The sequence below is a fragment of the Balaenoptera acutorostrata genome, chromosome 7, assembly GCF_949987535.1.
Source record: "Balaenoptera acutorostrata chromosome 7, mBalAcu1.1, whole genome shotgun sequence".
NCBI classification, from domain to species: domain Eukaryota; kingdom Metazoa; phylum Chordata; class Mammalia; order Artiodactyla; family Balaenopteridae; genus Balaenoptera; species Balaenoptera acutorostrata.
The window spans coordinates 32,610,795-32,631,353 of NC_080070.1; positions in this window are offsets into that span (position 1 = coordinate 32,610,795).

A 20,559-nucleotide genomic window follows, 5' to 3' on the forward strand; every position below is an offset into this window, starting at 1 on the left:
TTTGGGGACTCCTTCCACAGCTACTGGGCATCAAGTGTGAGACTTTCAGGCGTTTCTGCTGAGGCCCCTCTCTCCCCACTGGACGCTTGTTAAACAATAATCAGTATCAAGGCTGCAAAGAACAAAGAGCTTTATTTGGGGTCCTAAGAATTGCAATTTGGGAGACAGATTCAGGTAAAACTAAAAGTGTTCCAGGGAAGAGAATGAGTTAGGGGCTTATAAAGGCAAGAACCACAAGGTTGTTAAAGTTGTCTGGCAAGAATTATGATTGATCCTGACAAAGAAGGGAAATATTTGTCCTTAAGGGATAGGTTGTCACAAATTATTTTAGTGTAAGGGTTTTATAAATATCTTGAGTTTCTGAAATGTTGGCAAGTGTTCTGAATGCCTGCTTTAAGACAACGTGGTCAAAGGTCACATTCCACTGGGCTGAGATGTACATAAGTCATACTTTCTCCCTGGCTTCTCAGCTCCATTTTAGCTCTCTTAGCAATACTGACTCCATTGTAATTGTCATTTCACACCCTGTAGGACAGGACAATTGACCAACCCCACATGGATTTTTCTCTCTTGACATCTGATCAGCAGGAAATATTCACCCATCCCTTGTCCCAACAGATTTTAGGCAAGCAGGCTTATTTCAGTTATAAGGGCAAATATACATCTAAACAGAAGGAAATAATAATAATTTTCCCTGGTGCCAAAAGAGAAATAGACCCTCCCTCTTTTTCTTTCAGAATATTTTTTTAGAAAACTTGTAATTGTAAATTCTTTTTCTGTCCCTTTGAGATGTATGCAAATTATTTTTAAAGACTAAATAAGCCAGCTTTAGAACCTAGAAATGTCTTTCTCAAGGACCTGGGGACTATCTCTTTGATACATAATCAAGGAAGATAGCACCCCTATCTCCCAGTGGCGGGATAGTGCACCTAGCACCAAGTTGCAAAACTAACTTCTGTCGTAAAGATATGAAAGTTTACTTTTCTTTTGGATAAAGCCAACTAGCTAACACAGAGGGTTACCCCAATTATCAGGTGAATCTAGGATGAACTATGTGTGATGAATGTTGCTGTCAAGTCCTCACATTTGAGGACTAGTTATTGTTTATCTTCACATCATGTATGCAATGCGTTGTATCTCATTGGCTATGTGAAAAGTTGAGATTCCTTTCTGTCTTTGCAGTCTCTTTAGTGGATTGCCTTAATGGGCTTCATTAAATTCTGGTTTAATCCTTGTTCAATAATAGAATTGTTTTATTTTCTCTTTTGTGGAAAGGATTTCTGGGCTGGGAGGATATTTTGTTTTTAATTATATTTCCCTAACACAGTCCAGCAGCCCTCATTCTCTGGCTCCACCACCAAAGCAGGTAGTCTATCCTCCCCTTGCCTCTGGAAGTCCTCAGTCCACCGTCTGTTTTCTTTTCCTCACTTAGGCACCTAACCTTGGCATGTTCCATAGGTTACTTCCTCTTCCCCTTCCCTAAAAAGGAAGGATGGGAACTGTGATTAGGGTAACAACTTCCTCTAAAGCAATTTATTCACCAATCACTTCTTTTCATGGTCCCTGACCCCTTCTTACAAATTTCATTGGTCTCATGGGTCTACCAGGATACAGGAAAGAATTTCTTGGAAACTTAATTCTGTACATGGAAGTGAAGGATTCGGTCACTTTGGTATTCTGACATTTATACTGTGGAAAGCTTATTCAAATGTGGGGAGAGAAGTGTTGTATTCAAACATCATGTTGCAATTACAATACCTGCAGTAGTAAAATATGCATGATGCTTAGGCAATATAGAAAAAAGAATTATTTAATTTGCCTGGACATGGACTACAGGCTTTAATAGTATTAAGTTCTCTTCAGAGGAGTATTTTTCTCTAACTGTTTTGCTTGGTTTGTTATGTGAACTTTATGCCGTGTTCTCTTTAGTAGCAACATACTCAAATGAATAGATCTCTCTCTCTCATACACACACACACACACACACACACACACTCTCACTCACTTACTCTGGACTTTCATACTCATCATTACTAGTGTACTTATAAACTGAATTAATTTTTAAAATATATCATGATTGACTCCCAACAGCCAAGACATATTAATTATAATTATTTTGGTGTAATAATGGTTATCATTTAAAATACTTCAATCATAGACAGGGTGATACCAGGTAAACAACAGTTCAAATTAGAATTTAGGAATTCTCCAATCTGAAATTCACTGTCCAGAGTAGTGACATACATTTTAATCTGAAATGTCACTCTAGAGACAGCTACAAGCCTTGGCTATCTTTAACTTGATCAACACAAGAGGTTTAGCTCTTTTGCATAACTATAATTGGTTTTCATTTGTAAAATTAATGGTTTATTAGCTAATTATTGTTAGGTATGGGTCCTCATTGGTGTAATTAATAATATTGGAAATACATTGTCTGGACAAAGGATTTTTGGAGATATCCTTCTAATTTGCATTAATAGGCATAAGAATTTAGCCAGCCTAATTAATATATGTTCTATACACTGAGGCATTGCTCTCTCGGCTTGATTGCAAACAAACCAGTTCAGATGAGGCTTGGTCTCCCTTTTATGCAATTTGAATATTGTAGAATTTGCTCTAAGCAAAAGAAAGGAAAGAGGATTTTCTGAGCTCATAAAAGTTATGTGACTGATGAATTCTTGGGGGAATTTGGTGGGAGAGATTGCTTGTGCCTAATTAGTTTCAGGTTACTGGGAAATAACCATCTATTGCCTACCTCATACTCTTGGAGATCTGCATCACAAAACTATTTCAGACCAGTTCAGTGCAGCCAGTGGGAGGTGGAGTAATAGGGATCACAAGGAGGAGAGTATATGGAAGCAGAAGATGCATATTGAAAAATGAGTAGTAATTTTCCAAGTGTGAGGGGAAATATTTCATCTGGGTAATATTATGATATTGTCCCAAGGTGAAAAACAGTATGGCTTATTCATTCTACTGCTTATTCATTTACTGGCTGAAACTTTTGAGTTTTAGGGTAGAAAAATAGGCAAAAGCAAGACTATAAAGGGATCTTTATGATCTACAGAAGTGTTTTTCAAACTTTTTAAAACACAATTCATAGTAAAATACTTTTTATATTACATAAGCATAAACACAAAAAATTAAAATTTCACCAAATATTGCATCTTACTAGGTAATACATACTAACATGTTTTATATTTTAACCTGTTCTTTCTAGTATATTTCATTTTATCTTATTTTATTTAAAATGCTGGTTTTGAACAAGTAAATTACTTTTCTGACACATCACTGGATCACTTTTCACAGTGTGAAAACTCTACCCAGAGGAAGCTCTGCCCTGTAGAAAACTGGGAGCTACTAAGATATTTTAAGCAAACATTTGTGATGACTGGAAAGATTGTTGTTTTGGTAGTATAGAGAATGGATTAGAGATGTGAGACTGGAGGTGGAGAAGAGTGCTAGAAGATTATCACCCTAGTCCTAACGAGATTTTGAGTACAGAAACTGGGCATTAGCTTGTGGATTGGGGGCAGGAAAGATTTGAGAGATAAGTGGATAGAATTAGCAGGATTTGGTCACTGATTGTGGATGTTTGGTGTTGCTGAGGGAGGTGGAATGATAGAAAAGATTCAAGAGTATTTTCTAGACCAATGGATTAGATAACATGTTTGCTATATAGGAGGGATTCACAAAAATACAGTATACAAGAGAGCCACAGTTCAGTTTTATTTATTTTCTAATAAGAGCTTACCATATTCTGTTGTTCTCAGTGTGACTTGAAATTTTCCATGATTCTGTAGTTTTTTTAATAGAACATATCTTAGGAAGTATACTGGCTATTTAGACCTTAACAGTTGTCTGATCCAGTGGATCCCAAATCTGGTGCTTCTTAAAACCGAGTCCTTCTGGGAGGAGCATTGAAGAGCATGTGCTGTTTAACAAGCTCCCCAGTGGATCTTTGCAACAGTCCTATTGCTGGAATGTGGCTATCGCTGCTTTTTATTTTAAGTATGAGAAAACCGTGTTTCTGTAGTATATAGTTATTTCTAAAATTCTCACTGTTTAGATGCTTATCTGGAACTAAAATCCACCCAGTTTAGTGCTTTTCTCCATGTCAATGCTTTCCTTAAAACACTCATACTTTATTATTTACTGATGACCTTGCCCTATACTTTTAAATATAGACTGCCTGGCAATTTCACCTTAAAATATTTCTGTGCTTTCACATTTTCAATCTTCCTTCAATTCTGTCAGTAAGATGTGCCCTTCTTTATTGCTAAGCCTCCTCTCGAGCTGTTTTTTATGGCTCTCGCTGACCCTTTTTTCTTCCCAGATCAATGTGTCGTTCCATTTTCTTTCTAAGATCAATATTTTTCAGATGCTCTACCAGCATGTGCTCTTTGTAAATACTTCCTTTGGCTAGCTATATTACCCCCACTTCTTTGTTGTTAGAAACTGCTCTTCTATATTGAGTTGGTTAGGGTAGAAAATGAAATGATCTTTAATTTTGGATAAAATGCATATAAAACTCATCTTACCAGCTTTATTTATTTATTTGTTTGTTTGTTTGTTTATTAAAAAGCCCATCCTTCCTAGGGAATTAAACACCAGTAAAGATATGATCACCAACAATCTAAAATATTAAAGAGAAGTACTACTGAGCCTTATGTTTGTTAAAAAAATCACAGTGTGTGTGTGTGTGTGTGTGTGTGTGTGTGTGTGTGGAGAGATACTTATTTCACTCTATTTGGAATTTCTATTTATTAAAGTAATATATAAAATAAAGACTAAAATAGAGTAAGGATTTAAGTTATGAGTACTTTAGTGATGCCTGTATAATGCACACTGTGGTATCTAGTGAATTTAATTTATCAACAAAGATCAATAAAGCACCCTGTCTTATGTTTTAATTTTGAAATACTGAGGGAAGGGTAGTGATGATCTGGAAGATAAGAGTGAAATATGAGTGTTGTAAAGTGAAACCTGTCTAGTTCTGTGATCTTAGCTTTTACAAATTAACTTTCCTAAAGACCAATTATAGAACTACCTGACTATCAAATCTCTTATTCAAATACTTCCGTCAAGTTTTTTATATCTATAGACAATACCTCAGTAGACCAGATCTTTTCAAGAACAATACCAAAATTTAGTAGGTGGAGTCGAAAGAACCCAATTTAAATTTGTCTCCTATACGTATACTTCATTTATTAAATAATAGATCATATTCTATTACCCTGCAGCCTATTTTTGAAAAATTAGAATTTTTTCATTTGTATGCATTGATAAGAGCAAAAGATTTGCAAGAAACAGATATTGGTTGAATATTGGATCTGTCATTTACTACCAATATAACTGTTTGGTTTTTTTTTTTTTTGGTTAAAAGTAAATAAAACATTTGTTTAACAGAGCTATTGTTGGATTTATGGATTATTCATGCAAAGTAATGAGGATGTTGCAGTCACACATTAGGTGCCAAATAAAATAGTGTTGTTTATAAATGACTCTTTCCCCAAAGTTGGATTGACATCCCTTTAAGGGTCAAAATGTTAACATTTTTTAAACATTTTATTGAAAATCTTTCTACAAAGACTGAAGAGTTTTCTGACACTTTAAAGTGTGTAACAGAATGGAAATGTTATTTTTAAACAGGACCTAAAAACACAGGGTTCCTTAAAGTTGTTTCAGAGACCATGAATGGAAGGGCAAGGGGGTGATTGCATGGGAGACATGCTTCAACCCAGTACAGTTGTTATGGCTGCTTATATATGAGGGTTACTTCTAAGATTTTCTGAGAATATTGGTTTCTGCTGCTCAAAAATGCACAAAAAATCAAATAAATATTGATATACTCTTTCCCTGAAACTTTTCTTTGAAACACTTTATACCTACAGCAAGGTTGAAAGAGTAGTATAATAAACACCCATATATCTTCATCTAGGTTAATCAATTATTAACATTTTGTCACATATTCTTTATATTTCAGTCTGCTTCTGTTTCTCTTCCTGTGTTCTATTTCTGTAGATGATAGATAGATAGATAGATAGATAGATAGATAGATAGATAATAGATAGTTAGATAAGAGATAGTTAGATAGATGATAGATAGATAAAAGGGATCTTCTCTCTTTCTGAACCATTGTAACAACTCATCCCCTAAATATTTCAGCATTTGTCTCCCAAGAACAATATAATACCATTCTTCTACATAAGCCTAAGCCCAATATAATGATCATATTTAAGAAATTTTATAGATAGCATATTGTAATCTATATTTATAATGACTGTATTCAAAATTTTCTCAGTTTTCTCAATAATGTCCATTGAAGTCTTATTCAAAAATTCAGAATACTGTATTGTATTTAGCTGTCACATCTGAAGCCATTCCTCAGCCTTTTTTGGCTGTCTTTCATTACATTCATTTTTTAAAAAATTATTCAGGCCAGTCATTTCACAGAATGAGTCTCAAATCAGAACTCTTTGTTTCCTTCTGATTAGATTGAGATTTTTTTTAAATGTTGGCAAAAATGCTCCTAATATCAATTTTATCCCATTATCAGTGATTATAAGTTTAATCACTTGGTTAAGGTGATATACACCATATTTCTCCATTATAAAGGCATCTTTGCCAATCTATTTAACGTGTAATCTGTGGGGTGATACTCCAAGGCTTTGTGAATATCCCATTCTCAGTATAGTTTAGCCAATGATTTCAGTATCCATCTGCCATTCCTTCTATATTAATTAGTTATCCACCTTCCATAAAGATTTTTCCCTTCTTGCCTCATGGTTTAATTTATTTTTAACAAATTACCCATGTGGACTAGTGTACACATTTTAATTCATTATGTTAAAATCCATTATTATCATAATTCATTTTCATGCTAAAATTGTCCCACATTGAGCCAATGAAAGTTCTTCAAGCTGCCACCTCTGTTTTTTAAGCGTTTCCTTACTTTCTGAAGTAAGTTGCATACCAAACTTATGACATAAAAGTAGAATCCAGGCTTACTTTTCCTTTTCTGCCCCCACCCTGGAATCAGCCTTTTCTCCAAGGACCTGGTTCACTTTATCTGAGAACGATTTTTAGAAGCCAAGCTTTGGGGCTCTGGGTTTACTTGTTGCTACTTGGGTGTCATTGCCTCTAGGCCCTCTCAGCATATATTAATTCCTATATGTACACATACACATATATATGATCATTTTTGTATATAGCTAGTAAGCTAAATATGAGTGAATACTGATATTTTTGACTCTAATCAATACCACAAATTTTATTTTAGCCTCTCTTCTTGCTTTCCTGTAACTTCCCTGACAGTAAGAAATCTGGCTTCCAACATTTACCATTCATTTACGTATTTGTTCAACCCTCGTATACTTGTAAAGCAGTTCAGAATTGTTAACTCCTACCCCCATAAGAAACAAATTTGCCCACTGGTGTACAGTGTTTATGTATAATTTCTTTAGTTTTTACACTGACAGTTCCTAGTCAAAACACCATTTTACAAAGTTAATTAGGTCAGCTCCTTTTTGACCCCAACCACTTAAGTGCAGTTATGTTATACATTTGTAAAATTGTCAAATTTATTTGTCAAACTTGGCATTTCACTCAGGGATCCCTTGACATCTGATTGATTTGTTATTGTTGTTCTAGTTTGCATAAATTAAAGTTCATTCTTTTGTAATGTAGAGTGGGTTTTGACAAATGTACAGTGTTCACTACCACAGTACCATAAAAATTAGTTCCTTCACCCTAAAATTCTCTTGTTCATTCACTTTGTTGACAACCACCCTACATATTCCTCCAGTCTCTGGCAACTACTGATATTTTCTGTCCCTATAGATATGCTTGTTCAGAAACATCATATGAATGGCATCTCAATATGTAGCCTTTTGGTCTAGCTTCTTTCTCTTAGCAAAATACCTTTAAGATTCATCTATGTGCTGCATGAATCAATGGCCCCTTCCTTTTTATTGTTGAAGAGTATTCCATTGTGTGGATGTACCACAGTTTGTTTATTCATTCCCCTGTTGAAACTGTTGAAGGACATCTTGGTTGCTTACTCTTTTTTTTGTTTTGGGGGTATGTATATATATGTGTATATATATATATATATATATATATATATACACATACACATACACATATACATGTATATACATACAGTGACTAAAGCTGAAACAAACATTAGCATACAGGCTTTTGTGTGGACATAGTTTACAATTTACTTGGGTAAACAACTAGGAGTGTGACTGTGTGATTGGTGGGTCACGTGCTAAGGTTTAACTTCAGAAGAAACTGCAAAACTATCTCCCAAAGTGGAAGACAGCAATGAATGAGAGTACCTGCTGCTCCCCTATTGATTTTTGTAGGTTTATTTTGTATCCTGGTACATTACCAAATTATTTTTTCTTTGTGTATATGAACTAGTCAGGAAGTTTTAGTTATATGATCATATCACCTGCAATTATAACTAATTTCTCTCTTTTTCCAGTTATTATGCCTTTTACTGATTTTTCTTTAATTATAGCAGCTAATATCTCCAAAAAATGTTCAATAGCAGTTGAGATCATGAGTATGTTGCCATTTCCTTCACCTTAGTTGGATTGTCTCTAGTGTTTCTCCAATAAATAATTGTGAATGTGTATGTGTCTGTGGCTGTGTGTAAGCATCCAACAATTCCTATTTCACTAATCATTTTTATCAGAAATTGACATTGGATCTTGTCAGGATCCTTTTCCATTTAATCAAGATACATATTTTCCTAATATAGACAGTGAATTTGGTTTGTTTTTATTTTCTTTAGAAATTTTCAGGATTTTTCCATGGATATTTTTAGTGAGGCTACTCTATCAATTTTTGGTGCTTTCATTTTCTGGTTTAATTATCAATTTTATATTGTTTTCACAGAATTTATTTTAAAGTTTTTCATTATTTTATATCTGGGATATAACATTGAAATTATCTGATCTCTTAAGTTTAATAGAATTTTCCTATGAAATTATCTGGGTGTACTGTGTTGTTGTTGTTGTTGTTGTTATTTTTTTCTCCCTTTCTTTTTCTTGTGAGATAGTTATTTAATAGCTTTAATGATTTTTATGATTTACAGTCCCTATGCTTCTTTAAGAAATTGCTGGAAACTCTCATCAAATACAATTAATTAAAAAGTTTTTTTCCAATTCATCTGAATTCTAGATTTCCCTGATCTTTTCTAGGCAGTCTCAAGTGGCTCATTCACCATGTCTGAATTGCTGTTGGCTGTGGCCTTCATTTTCAGCCATTTATTATTCACTCTTTATTATTTGTATAGATGTTCATTGTAACCAATTTAAAACTCCCTTTAATTTAAGTACTCATCATTGCTATTATTAAGGAGAGCAGCTTTCTTCCAATGAGTGCAAAAAAGTGTTCATTAAAGGAAATGGCTGCATAATTCTACAATGTTTTGTCTCTTCAGTTATGAAATTTCCTTTCCTGGCTGTGCTAACTGTGTTTGCATTCTCTCTGCTGGCTGCTATAAATCGAGGGGTACTTTAAATTCATGTTGATGGAAAAGTCATTTCCTGGTCAGAGTCTCAGTTTAAATCTTTTAAAAATCCATTTCGTAGCAGCATGACATTCCTGTGTCTGTTTATGCTATTAAAACTCAAAACAAGCAAACAAACCTGTTCTTCAACTGTACTAAGTCTGTTTAAAAGTATTTAACAATAATTTAATAATATTTATCGTCTTTTCTTCTTTTAAAGACTTCCCCAAATTCACTCCAAGTTAGTCTTGCTACTTACTGTGCCTCTATTGTTGCCATCACTAAAGAGTTCCACTCAGTTCATGGTGTTTATATTTCTATGACTGAGGCTCCCAATCAGTTTTCACACCTTGCCAAACATAAGAATGAACTGAAGAGTGAATTTCAGAAAATAATGTGTTAGACTAGGCTAGACTAGTTAACGTCTGGATGCTTCACTTTGGGGAATAATTTTGAGGAATAATCTTGGTTTATCAACAGTTAATTCCATAAATCACATAATTTCCTGATTTCAAAACATTTTCAGTCTCTTATACAGCCAGAGTCTTGGCACAAGAAGAAATGTTAGGAGGGTGTTTAGAATTGGAATGGTTTCATTCTTAGCAATTACAGAGCTTCTTCTAAGGGATAATACTACATTACTCACCTCTTCCATGTTATAAATTTTGTTCAAAGCATCTAAAACCAACATGTTATATTATAGTACTATTATTTTCATTATATTATTAGGATAGAAAAAGATTTCATGATCAATTTTATCTCTTCTATATACTAATCTCTCCTACTCTACTACAAACACAAATTAGAATAACTTAGCCCTACCACCTACCCACTACTGTGGTTAACATCTTTGCCAATACTGAATAATGGTGACCTATGAAAAGATACTTCCAGGTTGTTTTATTTTCTTTTAATTTTTTTTATCTTTAAGAGCAATTTCATGGCAATGTCCTCTTGCTGGAAGGATTAAGGAGCAAGGAATATATGTAAGGAATTCCATATATATAATATATATACATATGTATGTATATATATATATATATATATACACACACACACACACACACACAAACATAAATATATATACAATAAGAGGACAAATTATCCCCTTTGGCCCTTTCTTCCTAGTCAAGTGCTAGATAACAAATAGAATGGAAAGAAAACAAGAAAAATGTTAAGTTATTTTTATATGCTCATTGAGAAATGGACAAAATTAAATGATTGCTTAAAAGAGCAAGATCATTATATCAAATGTATTTCTTATAGATTTTAAGATCCCTTAATGTCACTAAAATTATTGTAGAAATCTATGGCTTGTAGATGACTAGTTGTTTTCATTTCTATCATAGGGAATGGCAAATGTGAATTAAGAGACAGAGAACTTGGATTTTAAGTGCTTCTAGTATCCAGCCTGTTGTCCTGAAATTATTGTGCACTTTGGAAATGATTCCTCTTATATATAACCTGTTTGTGCTAAATTATGAGTGGGCAAACTACCACCCTTGGGCCGAATCCATACTTCTGTCCAGTTTTGTAAATAAAGTTTTATTGGAACAGAGTAATGCTCATCTGTTTGGGTATTATCTGGCTGCTTTCCTGCTGCAATGGCAAAGTTGAATAATTGTAAAAGATATCACATAGTCTGCAATATCTAAAGTATTCACTACCTAGGCTTTTATAGAAAAAGTTTGCCAACACTTGTGCTGAGTGATTATACGTTGGTTCCCTTGTGCTTCCCTTGCTTTGTCTCTATTATCTGTTATTTTCTGGTTTAAGCACTGTTTGTAGAAAATAATATTACCAAACAAGGGCCAGGCTCAGAAAGGCTTTCTGTATTTCCATTGACTGTTACATGTGAAAGTGAACAATAGATTTAGTTATCTTCTTCTATGTCCTCAGCTTCAAGAGGGTGGTAGTAATGAATTGATAGATAGATATTATTTATCCATATGGATCTTCAATGTGATTTATAAATATTTTCCAATCAACTCTACGTTTCAATGAATTCATGCTCCTAGGCATTGTCAGATCCTTGTTTCTTCAGTAGCTCACCCAACTACAGCGAATTAGGTCTATCCCATCTTTATCTATTTTTTTCACCAAACCAAGCTCATTTTTATTCTATAATATTCTACATAATTGCTCCACTAGGTGTCCAGAGTGGATCTATCCTATGTAGCAATTTATCTTCCTTGTAGGAACCCAAATAAGATATTGTACAGGAACAAATAAGGAAGGAGAAGTAGAACAGGAAAAGATTAACTGTGGAGTGGAAATGTAAAAACATATTTGGAAAACCAAGCGTGGGGGAAAGAATGACTAAGGAGACAGAAGAAGCTACAATCTGGTGACTAAATAGGAGGTTAGAGTTTGCAATTGAGAGATGCAAAGTGAAAAGCCATTAGTGGAACAACTGGGGAAATCTTAATAAAGTCCCTATTTTAATTAATAGTATTATACTAATGTTAATTTCTTAGTTTTGCTAAGTATACTATGTTATGTAAGATGTTAACATGAAGGGAAGCTGGGTGAACAATTTTTGCAACACTTCTGTTAACGTAGAATCATTTCAAACTAAAATGTTTAAAAGGTATATATTCTTGATATTAAACAGCTCAGCAACTAGTAGAGAGAAACAGAAAAATTAACAGCAAACAGCAACAAAAAATAACATCATGCCAAAAATGCTCTGATAGTGGTTTTCCTCAAGGCACCATGGAAACACAAGATAGTTATTGATAACCCAGACAACAGTTTAGGAAATGGAAGTGGGTAGATATCAGGCAAGTCTTCCTGGAGAAGGTATTGCCAAACTCTGTTGTAATGGGTGAGTGGAAGATGTCCAGGCAAAGAAGAGGATAAAGAATTCCAGGTTGTTGTACCACCATGTTTAATGACATGGAAACAGGAGCAAACATGACACATTTGGGGACATTTAATAAGAATAGAAATGATTTTTAGAAGTGGAGTGGAAAGAGATGAGACTGTAGAGACCGGCAGTAAATATAATCAGCAGGGACTTATATAGTATCTTAAATAATTCAGCTTTTAACTTGAAGAAAATAGGGTTGATCAAAGTTTAGCAGAGATTGATATGATCAGTTTTATGTTTTACAAGGTTATACAGAAGGCTATGTGTAGCGTGGGTTGGAAGAGATCAATAGTGGAAACTGAAAGACTATCTTACTTTATTCGAAGTGAGCTAGAGCACTGGAGATATGATTTGAAAAGAGTAGAAGGTTTCAAACACTATTAATTAGGTGGAAATCAGCATAATTTAGTGTTGCTTGAATTTGGGTCTATTGAAACAGGGAAAACTAGAATAGACCCAGGCCAGAATATAGTTTTGTTCAGAAAACTAGCTGCATATAAGTATTAGTCATCAAGGCTTAGAAAGAAAGAGGCAAGCAGATTTGGTTGGAAGAAAAGATTATAGATATTCATTTCCATTTTTACCTATTATTTTTAGTTGCTTTTAGAACACAGAGTCTGTTGGCATCCAACAGAGTCACTCTAAATGAACTATAAATTTGGAAGTCATTGTGTGGTTGACTATATTAGTTGACTTTCTCTAGTTAGGGAAACTTTGAAGTGAAGAGAAGAAAAAAATAAAAATAATACTCTGGGAAAACCAACATTTGAGTGAAGTGAAGAAAGAACAAACTGCAAAGAAAATTAAGAAAAATTTACCTCTGATTTCTAGAAAAATAAAACAAAGACAGTGGTTTCACAGCAAGTAACAGAAGGAATTTCAAGAAAAAGGGAAGGCTCAAAACTCTTAAAAGTTTGGCATATCAAATAATAAAATGATTGAAAATGTCTTGGATTTAGTAACTAAAAACTCATTGATATTTCATTTGTACCATTTTTTTAGATTCCATATATAAGCAATATCATATGATATTTGTCTTTCTCTGTCTGAGTTACTTCGTTCAGTATGACAGTCTCTAGGTCCATCCATGTTGCTGCAACTGGCATTATTTCATTCTTTTTTATGGCTGAGTAATATTCCATTGTAGAAATGAACTTATTTACAAAACAGAAATAGAATCACAGATATAGAAAACAAACATATGGTTACCAGGGGAAAGGGGGTGAGGGATAAATTGGGAGATTGGGATTGACATATACACACTACTATGTATAAAATAGATAACTATTAAGGACCTACTGTATAGCACAGGGAACTCTACTCAATACTCTGTAATGACCTATATGGTAAAAGAATCTATAAAAAGAGTGGATATATATATATGTATAACTGATTCACTTGCTGTACACCTGAAACTAACACAACATTGTAAATCAACTATACTCCAATAAAAATTTTTAAAAGACAAACAAAAAAAAAATGTGAAAGGAAAAAAAAGCTCGATAAACTTGGGAGAGGAATTTTAAAAGCCAAAGTGGGGTCTATTGAATTGCATCAAGAAATATAGAAGAAATGACACTATTGGCTTCTGTATGCAAATGATAAAATACTATTAAAGTGCCTTTTAAAATGGTGTGAATCATAAGCATGTGCATATGATGGATACAAAGTGCAAGTAGAGATAGTGGAGAAAGGAGAAAAAGAGATAACTGATGGTAGAAAAGTCCTCCGGATCTTAAAAGAAATTGAGTCCTGGGTCCAAGTGTAAATTTTACTGTTGATCAGGAGACAAGACTCCTTTAATATATGAGAAAAGTAGTGAAGAAATAAATTATAGTAGAACACCTCCCTGGGCTTTGAAGAAAAACATCAAACTAAAATGACTTAACCTGTTAGGCAACTTTAAAGTACAAGATAAATATCTATTTTCTACAATCTCATTAAAGTGTTTAAATTAAAAGGAAAAATATTTTAGAGTTTGAAAAGATAAAAGAGGTAACAAAAGTAAATGAAAATAAGCTGGGAAATAGAATGCTCCACTGCCTGCAACACAGGAAACAAGAAAAGACAGAGGAACAATATGTCCACATTGTGAGAGAAAAGAACTGAGATCTAATAATCCCATCCCTTTTCAGACATGTGAAGACTGAAATGTATCCTTATACATTTCAGAAGAAATTTCTCAAGTTAACTTCTCTGGGTAAATGGCCTCCCCTCAGTCATTTCATTCATGACTATTTAAATGACACCTTTTAAAGAGGATTTTCCTGAATACCACAGCTAACCTTGCATCACACTCTGTCATCTTAATGGTGTGTGATTTTCTTTGTGTCATCACCTAATAATATACTATATGATTATTTGTCTATAGTTTTCATTGCTATTTCTTTATTGCATACAACAGCATCTGAAATCTAAGTGCTCAATAAATATATAAACCAGCAGCTGAAAAATGAATTCCATGGCCTTTATTGTCTCTTACAAGAAAGAAGGAATATTTTCTGGTTTAAAAACAAGAGAATGTGATGAACTTGTGAACATGAGGAAAGTGGTCCAAGTCAAATTGTTTTGGACAGTTGAAAAGTTAATTAAATAAGGCATACTGAGAGGGATTGCTGAAGAGCATTAAACGGGTCATTTATTCATTTATTCACTTTCATTTCCTCAGTTCTTACTGTGCTAACATTATCGCTTCCCTCCTGCCTTCTCAAGGACTTGGCTCTTTGGGTCATTAGAGATTTGTGTCATTGCTCTCTATTTCTTACTCATCACTCTCCCTTTCTACTGGGTGTTTCCAGCAGTCATATAAACACGCAGGAAGCAATCCCATTCTAAAAAGTGTTTTACCCTAACTCCACATCTCACTTCAGCTTCTACCCATGTTTTCTGCTGCCTTTCACAGCCAAATATCTCTAGTTTATACTATCACGGTCATTCACTATTTTTTAAATGTGGACAATGTTTTAAACTATCAAAGAGTACAGTGACTCATATAATATTCAGCTGTGTGACACCATAAGTGGAATTACCAAATGTTAATATTTTGTCATATTGCTTAAGGTCATTTTTAATTCAAGGAAATAACACGTAATTGATAAAACTGAAGTTCCCTTTTATTATTAAATATTAATAATTAATAATTAATATTAATTATTAAATATTAATATTTATTATTATTTCCTTTAATTATTATTATACTTATTATCACTCCCCTCCTTATTAGAAGCAATCATTATTATGAATTTGGTATTTATTTACCCTCTACCCAGTTTATCTATGTTTAAATATATAATAATATTTGTTTTTAATTTACGTGAATTTAACATACTGTTGGTCTCTTTGTATAACCAGCTTTTTGTATTTAATATGTATCTGAGAAGTCCCTATGTCGACATGTATAATTTAAGTTCATTCATTAATTACATTATATTGCTCCTTTATGTGCATATACTATTTTTACTTATCTAGTCTCATACTGATAAATAACTATTTCCACTTTTCATTATATTTTATATCATCATTCTTATTTATTATTTTTTGCAACCTTATCTTACATCTATCATGAGTTAATATTGTAACAGCTTAAAACATCTTCCATGAGTAATTTTACTTAAGTAACTTTGTTTCCATATTCCACCAACATTATCATGTTAAGGGATGTTTATGACAGCATGTACAGTGTGAAAAGAAATTTTGGAGGAAAAAAAGAAAGCATTGAAAGGGTGACTGGAGGAAGAGGATTTAGAATGCTCAAGGAGAACAGTTAAGAATGCAGGAGAAACTGTTATCATTCATGCCAAGGGAGTATTTTAGGCAGAAGGACATGGTCAGCAATATCAAACAATTGGATCCAGAATTTTAAAGGTTATTGATGGCGCTACCAAGTATCATTTTAATAAAGTGATGGGATTGAAGCCATATTAAGGATTATTGTAGGATAATGAACAAATGGGAGAGAAATTGTCCTTTCAAAGAGTGTGGCTGAAATACACACACACACACACACATAGCTGAAGGAGAAGGCTGACTTAAAAACTTGCTATCTTAAAGGAAGAGAAAAGAAGTTCAGATCACAGGAAGGAGCAGCGCACACAGGAAGATTTGATTACACTGGATGAGATCTTCTTACAAGATTAAAGAAAGATGACCAGAAATTACTTTTTGTTTTAATGTTAATTTACTTTGCAGGAAAAACAAGTTGTGAAGTGGCAAAAATGCTCACTTCAGTCTTCATCACAACAATGTTAAGTGCATAACACTGTGAATGACTATCTAGACCGATGATTTATCTGAGTATTACTCAAACATTTTAAATCATTATAAAGGAACCAAACATTCTCAACATTCAAGAATTCAGTTCATTATTTAAAAATTAAAATTAAAAAAAAACACTACTCAGTGAGTAAAATTGTGAATGACATCTCCATGGTTGTAAGCATTAAACCTTAAATTTAAAGCTAAAGATAAATGTTAATAAATTTGAAAGAATTGATACATACTATAAACCTCCTGCATTAACAGAATGATTAAAGTAAAATGAAAGTCCAGATCATATGTGAGATATAGAAAAAAATTAAGAAATATTAAAACAAAAACATTGTTTGATATACTAAAATAATTGTATGACTAGACATATCTATAATATTAATAAATATAAATAGATTAAATGTTATTTTTATAGATTATAAATCAAACTTATTTCTGAAATAACAGTTGGGTTGAAAAGGAAATAAAAATTAAAATATCAGAGAATATAGAAAACAATGATACTCAAACAAGTGTATATTAGAACCCATGAGAAGTAGCTTAAAAAATGTTCCCTGTAAGGGTAGATATGAACTAAAATTAAGAGGCTTAATTTTCCCTATTGAAAATAAGAGAAGAGACGCCCCATCCCTTCCCTTTTCCTAGATCATTTACTTTAGAGTACTCGTAATTGTAAGGTCTTCATTTCTTTGAAAAGTATGTAAATCTTTTTAAAGGCTAAATAAACCTCTTACCAGCTTTACAACCCAGGACTGCCTTTCTTAAGAACCTGGGAACCATCTCTTTGAAATGTAATCGTAGGGAAGATAGTGTCCCTATATCCCAGTGCCCTTAGGAGAATAAGAGCCTAAATTTCTCTGGTGCCTAGCTGCAAAACTACCTTCTATCATAAAGATAGTTTATTTTTTCCTTCAAATAAAACCTATTAGTTAACATGGATGGTCACCTCCAATTACCAGGTGAATTTAGGATGAACTGTGTGTGACAAATGGTGCTGTCAAGTCCTTTTACTTCAGGGATACTTATCGTTCATCCTGAGAACATGTATGTAATGGATTGTACCTGCTTGGCCATATGAAAAGATGAGACTTCTTTCTGTCTGCAATATCTTTTAGCAAGTTATGTGTGATGCCCACGTCATTCTAGTTTAATTCTTATTCAATTATAAAATTATTTTCTTTCTCTTCTAACTTTGTGGAAAGGTTTTCTGAGTTGGGAAGAGACCTTATTTTTAATTATGTTTCCCCAACTCCAGTGGAAGATGCATTGCTTAAGTATTCAATTACAAGATTTCAAAAGAAAAATGATTAAAAATTAAAGCTATTTGTTAATATTTTCTCAGTATTAGTAAATCAGAAGAAAACATAAGTGTATAATCATCTTTTATTATATTTAATAAAAATCATCAAAGGTTATTTGGAATTAATTTGTTTTATGTTGTTATTTCCTTGCCATGCTTTTTATAGTAATAAACATGTTCTTACCATATGACCCAACAATTGCATTACTGACCAAAAAAAAAAACCCTTCATTTATCCCAGAAAAATGAAAACTTATGTTCACACAAAGTCCTATACACAAATGTTTATAACAGCTATATTTGTAATTAACACCAAACTAGAAACAATCCAATGCCCTTCAAAGGATGAATCATTAAATAATGGTGCATCCATACCATGGAATACTACTCAGCAATAAAAAGGAAAAATTTATATATGCAACAACTTTGATGGATCTCGAAGAGAATTATGCTGAATGAAAAAAGCCAATCTCAGATGATTGTAGGATCCCATTTATACAGCAGTTTTGAAATTAAAAAGTTCTAGAAAGGGAGAACAGATTAGAAGTTGTCAGTGGTTAGGGAGGTGTGGAAAGAAGGGAGGTGGCTATGGTTATAAAAATAGCAAGAGGGATCCTGGTGATGGAATTGTTTGCATCTTAACTGTGTTGGTAGTCATGCAAACCTAAAAGTGATAAATTTGCATAGAGCTAAATATGCACATGCACACACACGTAAAACTTGCAAAATCTGAATAAGTTTGAAAATATGTATCAACATCAATTTCCAGGTTGTTATATTGTACTTAAGTGAGATGCTACCATTGGGCAAAACTAGTTTAGGGTATCTGAAATCTATTATTTCTTAAAATGCATGTGAACCTATAATTATTCATTTTTTTTTCTTTAAATTGTAAAACATTTAACGCCAGAGCAACTCAGCAAAGGACAATTGCTTTGTTTTACTTAGCAGTAGCATTCTGTATTTCTATTGCAGAAAGGAATTTTTATGAAATATTAAATCATAAATAAGCCATGCCAGAAATTATCCCCTTGGTAACACAATACACTGTGAATTCTTTTCATGAATTCAAAGTCACAAAGTTGACGCTATAAGCCCACCACTGCTGAGAGAAGAACATGCTTTTACTAAACACATGATGTTCCTCTAATCTAGTGAATGATCTATTGCTCACATAATCCTTGCGTAGAATTCAGTGATAAGCATGAGAGAAAAATACGAAATATTAACATTTCTGTAGAAATCATATATCAATACATATTTACAAAAATAACACACACACACACACACGCACAGAGTTTAGATGTTATAACATTCCACAAAGCAGTGGTAACTATGCACTTAGTATTTTGGAAACATTTTGACACAATGTCACACATTTTAAAAAATAAATGAAAATTTTATAAAATGTAAATTCTAACTTTCCACAAAGATACATATTCTGAGCAAACTATAAGAAGTATTTTTCAAAGAATTGGGTATTTTCCAATGAGCTGCAAATATGAAACCAAGCATTTTTTTTCCCCAAACTGCTAATTTAGTTCACCCTCCCCCATTATCCACTTTGGTAGCCATAAGTTTGTTTTCTGTCTGTGAGTCTATTTCTGTTTTGTAAATAAGTTTATTTACATCATTTTTTTAGATTCTATATATAAGTGATATTATACTGTATTTGTCTTTGCCTGAGTTACTTAATATGATAATCTCTAGGTCCATCTATGTTGCTGCAAAAGGCATTATTTTATTCTTTTTTATGGCTGAGTAATATTCATTGTATATATATATATATACTACATCTTCTTTATCCATTCAACTGTGAATGGACATTTAGGTTGCTTCTGTGTCTTGGCTATTGTAAATAGTGCTGCTGTGAACATGGGGTACCTGTATCTTTTCAAATTAGAGTTTTCTCTGGATATATGCCCAGGAGTAGGATTGCAAGATCATATAGTAACTCTATTTTTAGTTTTTTACCTCCATACTGTTCTCCATAGTGACTGCACCAATTCACATTCCCACCAACAGTGTACTTTTTCTCCACACTCTTTCCAGCGTTTATTATTTGAAGACTTTTTAATGATGGACATTCTGACTGGTGTGAGGTGATACCTCATTGTAGTTTTGATTTGCATTTCTCTAATAATTAGTGATGTTGAGCATCTTTTCATGTGCCTGTTGGTCATCTGTATGTCTTCTTTGGAAAAATGTCTATTTAGGTCTTCTGCCCATTTTTTGATTGGGTTGTTTGTTTTTTTTATAGATATTGAGCTGTATGAGCTGTTTGTATACTTTGGAAATTAATCCCTTGTCAGTATCATTGTTTGCAAAGATTTTCTCCCAGATGGTAGGTTGTCTTTTTGTTTTGTTTATGTTTTCCCTTGCTGTGCAAAAGTGTTTCAGTTTAATTAGGTCCCATTAGTTTATTTTTGTTTTTATTTCCATTACTCTAGGAGACAGATCCAAAAAAATATTGTTGTAATTTATGTCAAAGAGTGTTCTATGTTTTCCCCTAGGAGTTTTATAGCATTCTGTCTTACATTTAGGTCTTTAATCCATTTTGAGTTTATTTTTGTATATGGTGTTAGAAAATGTTCT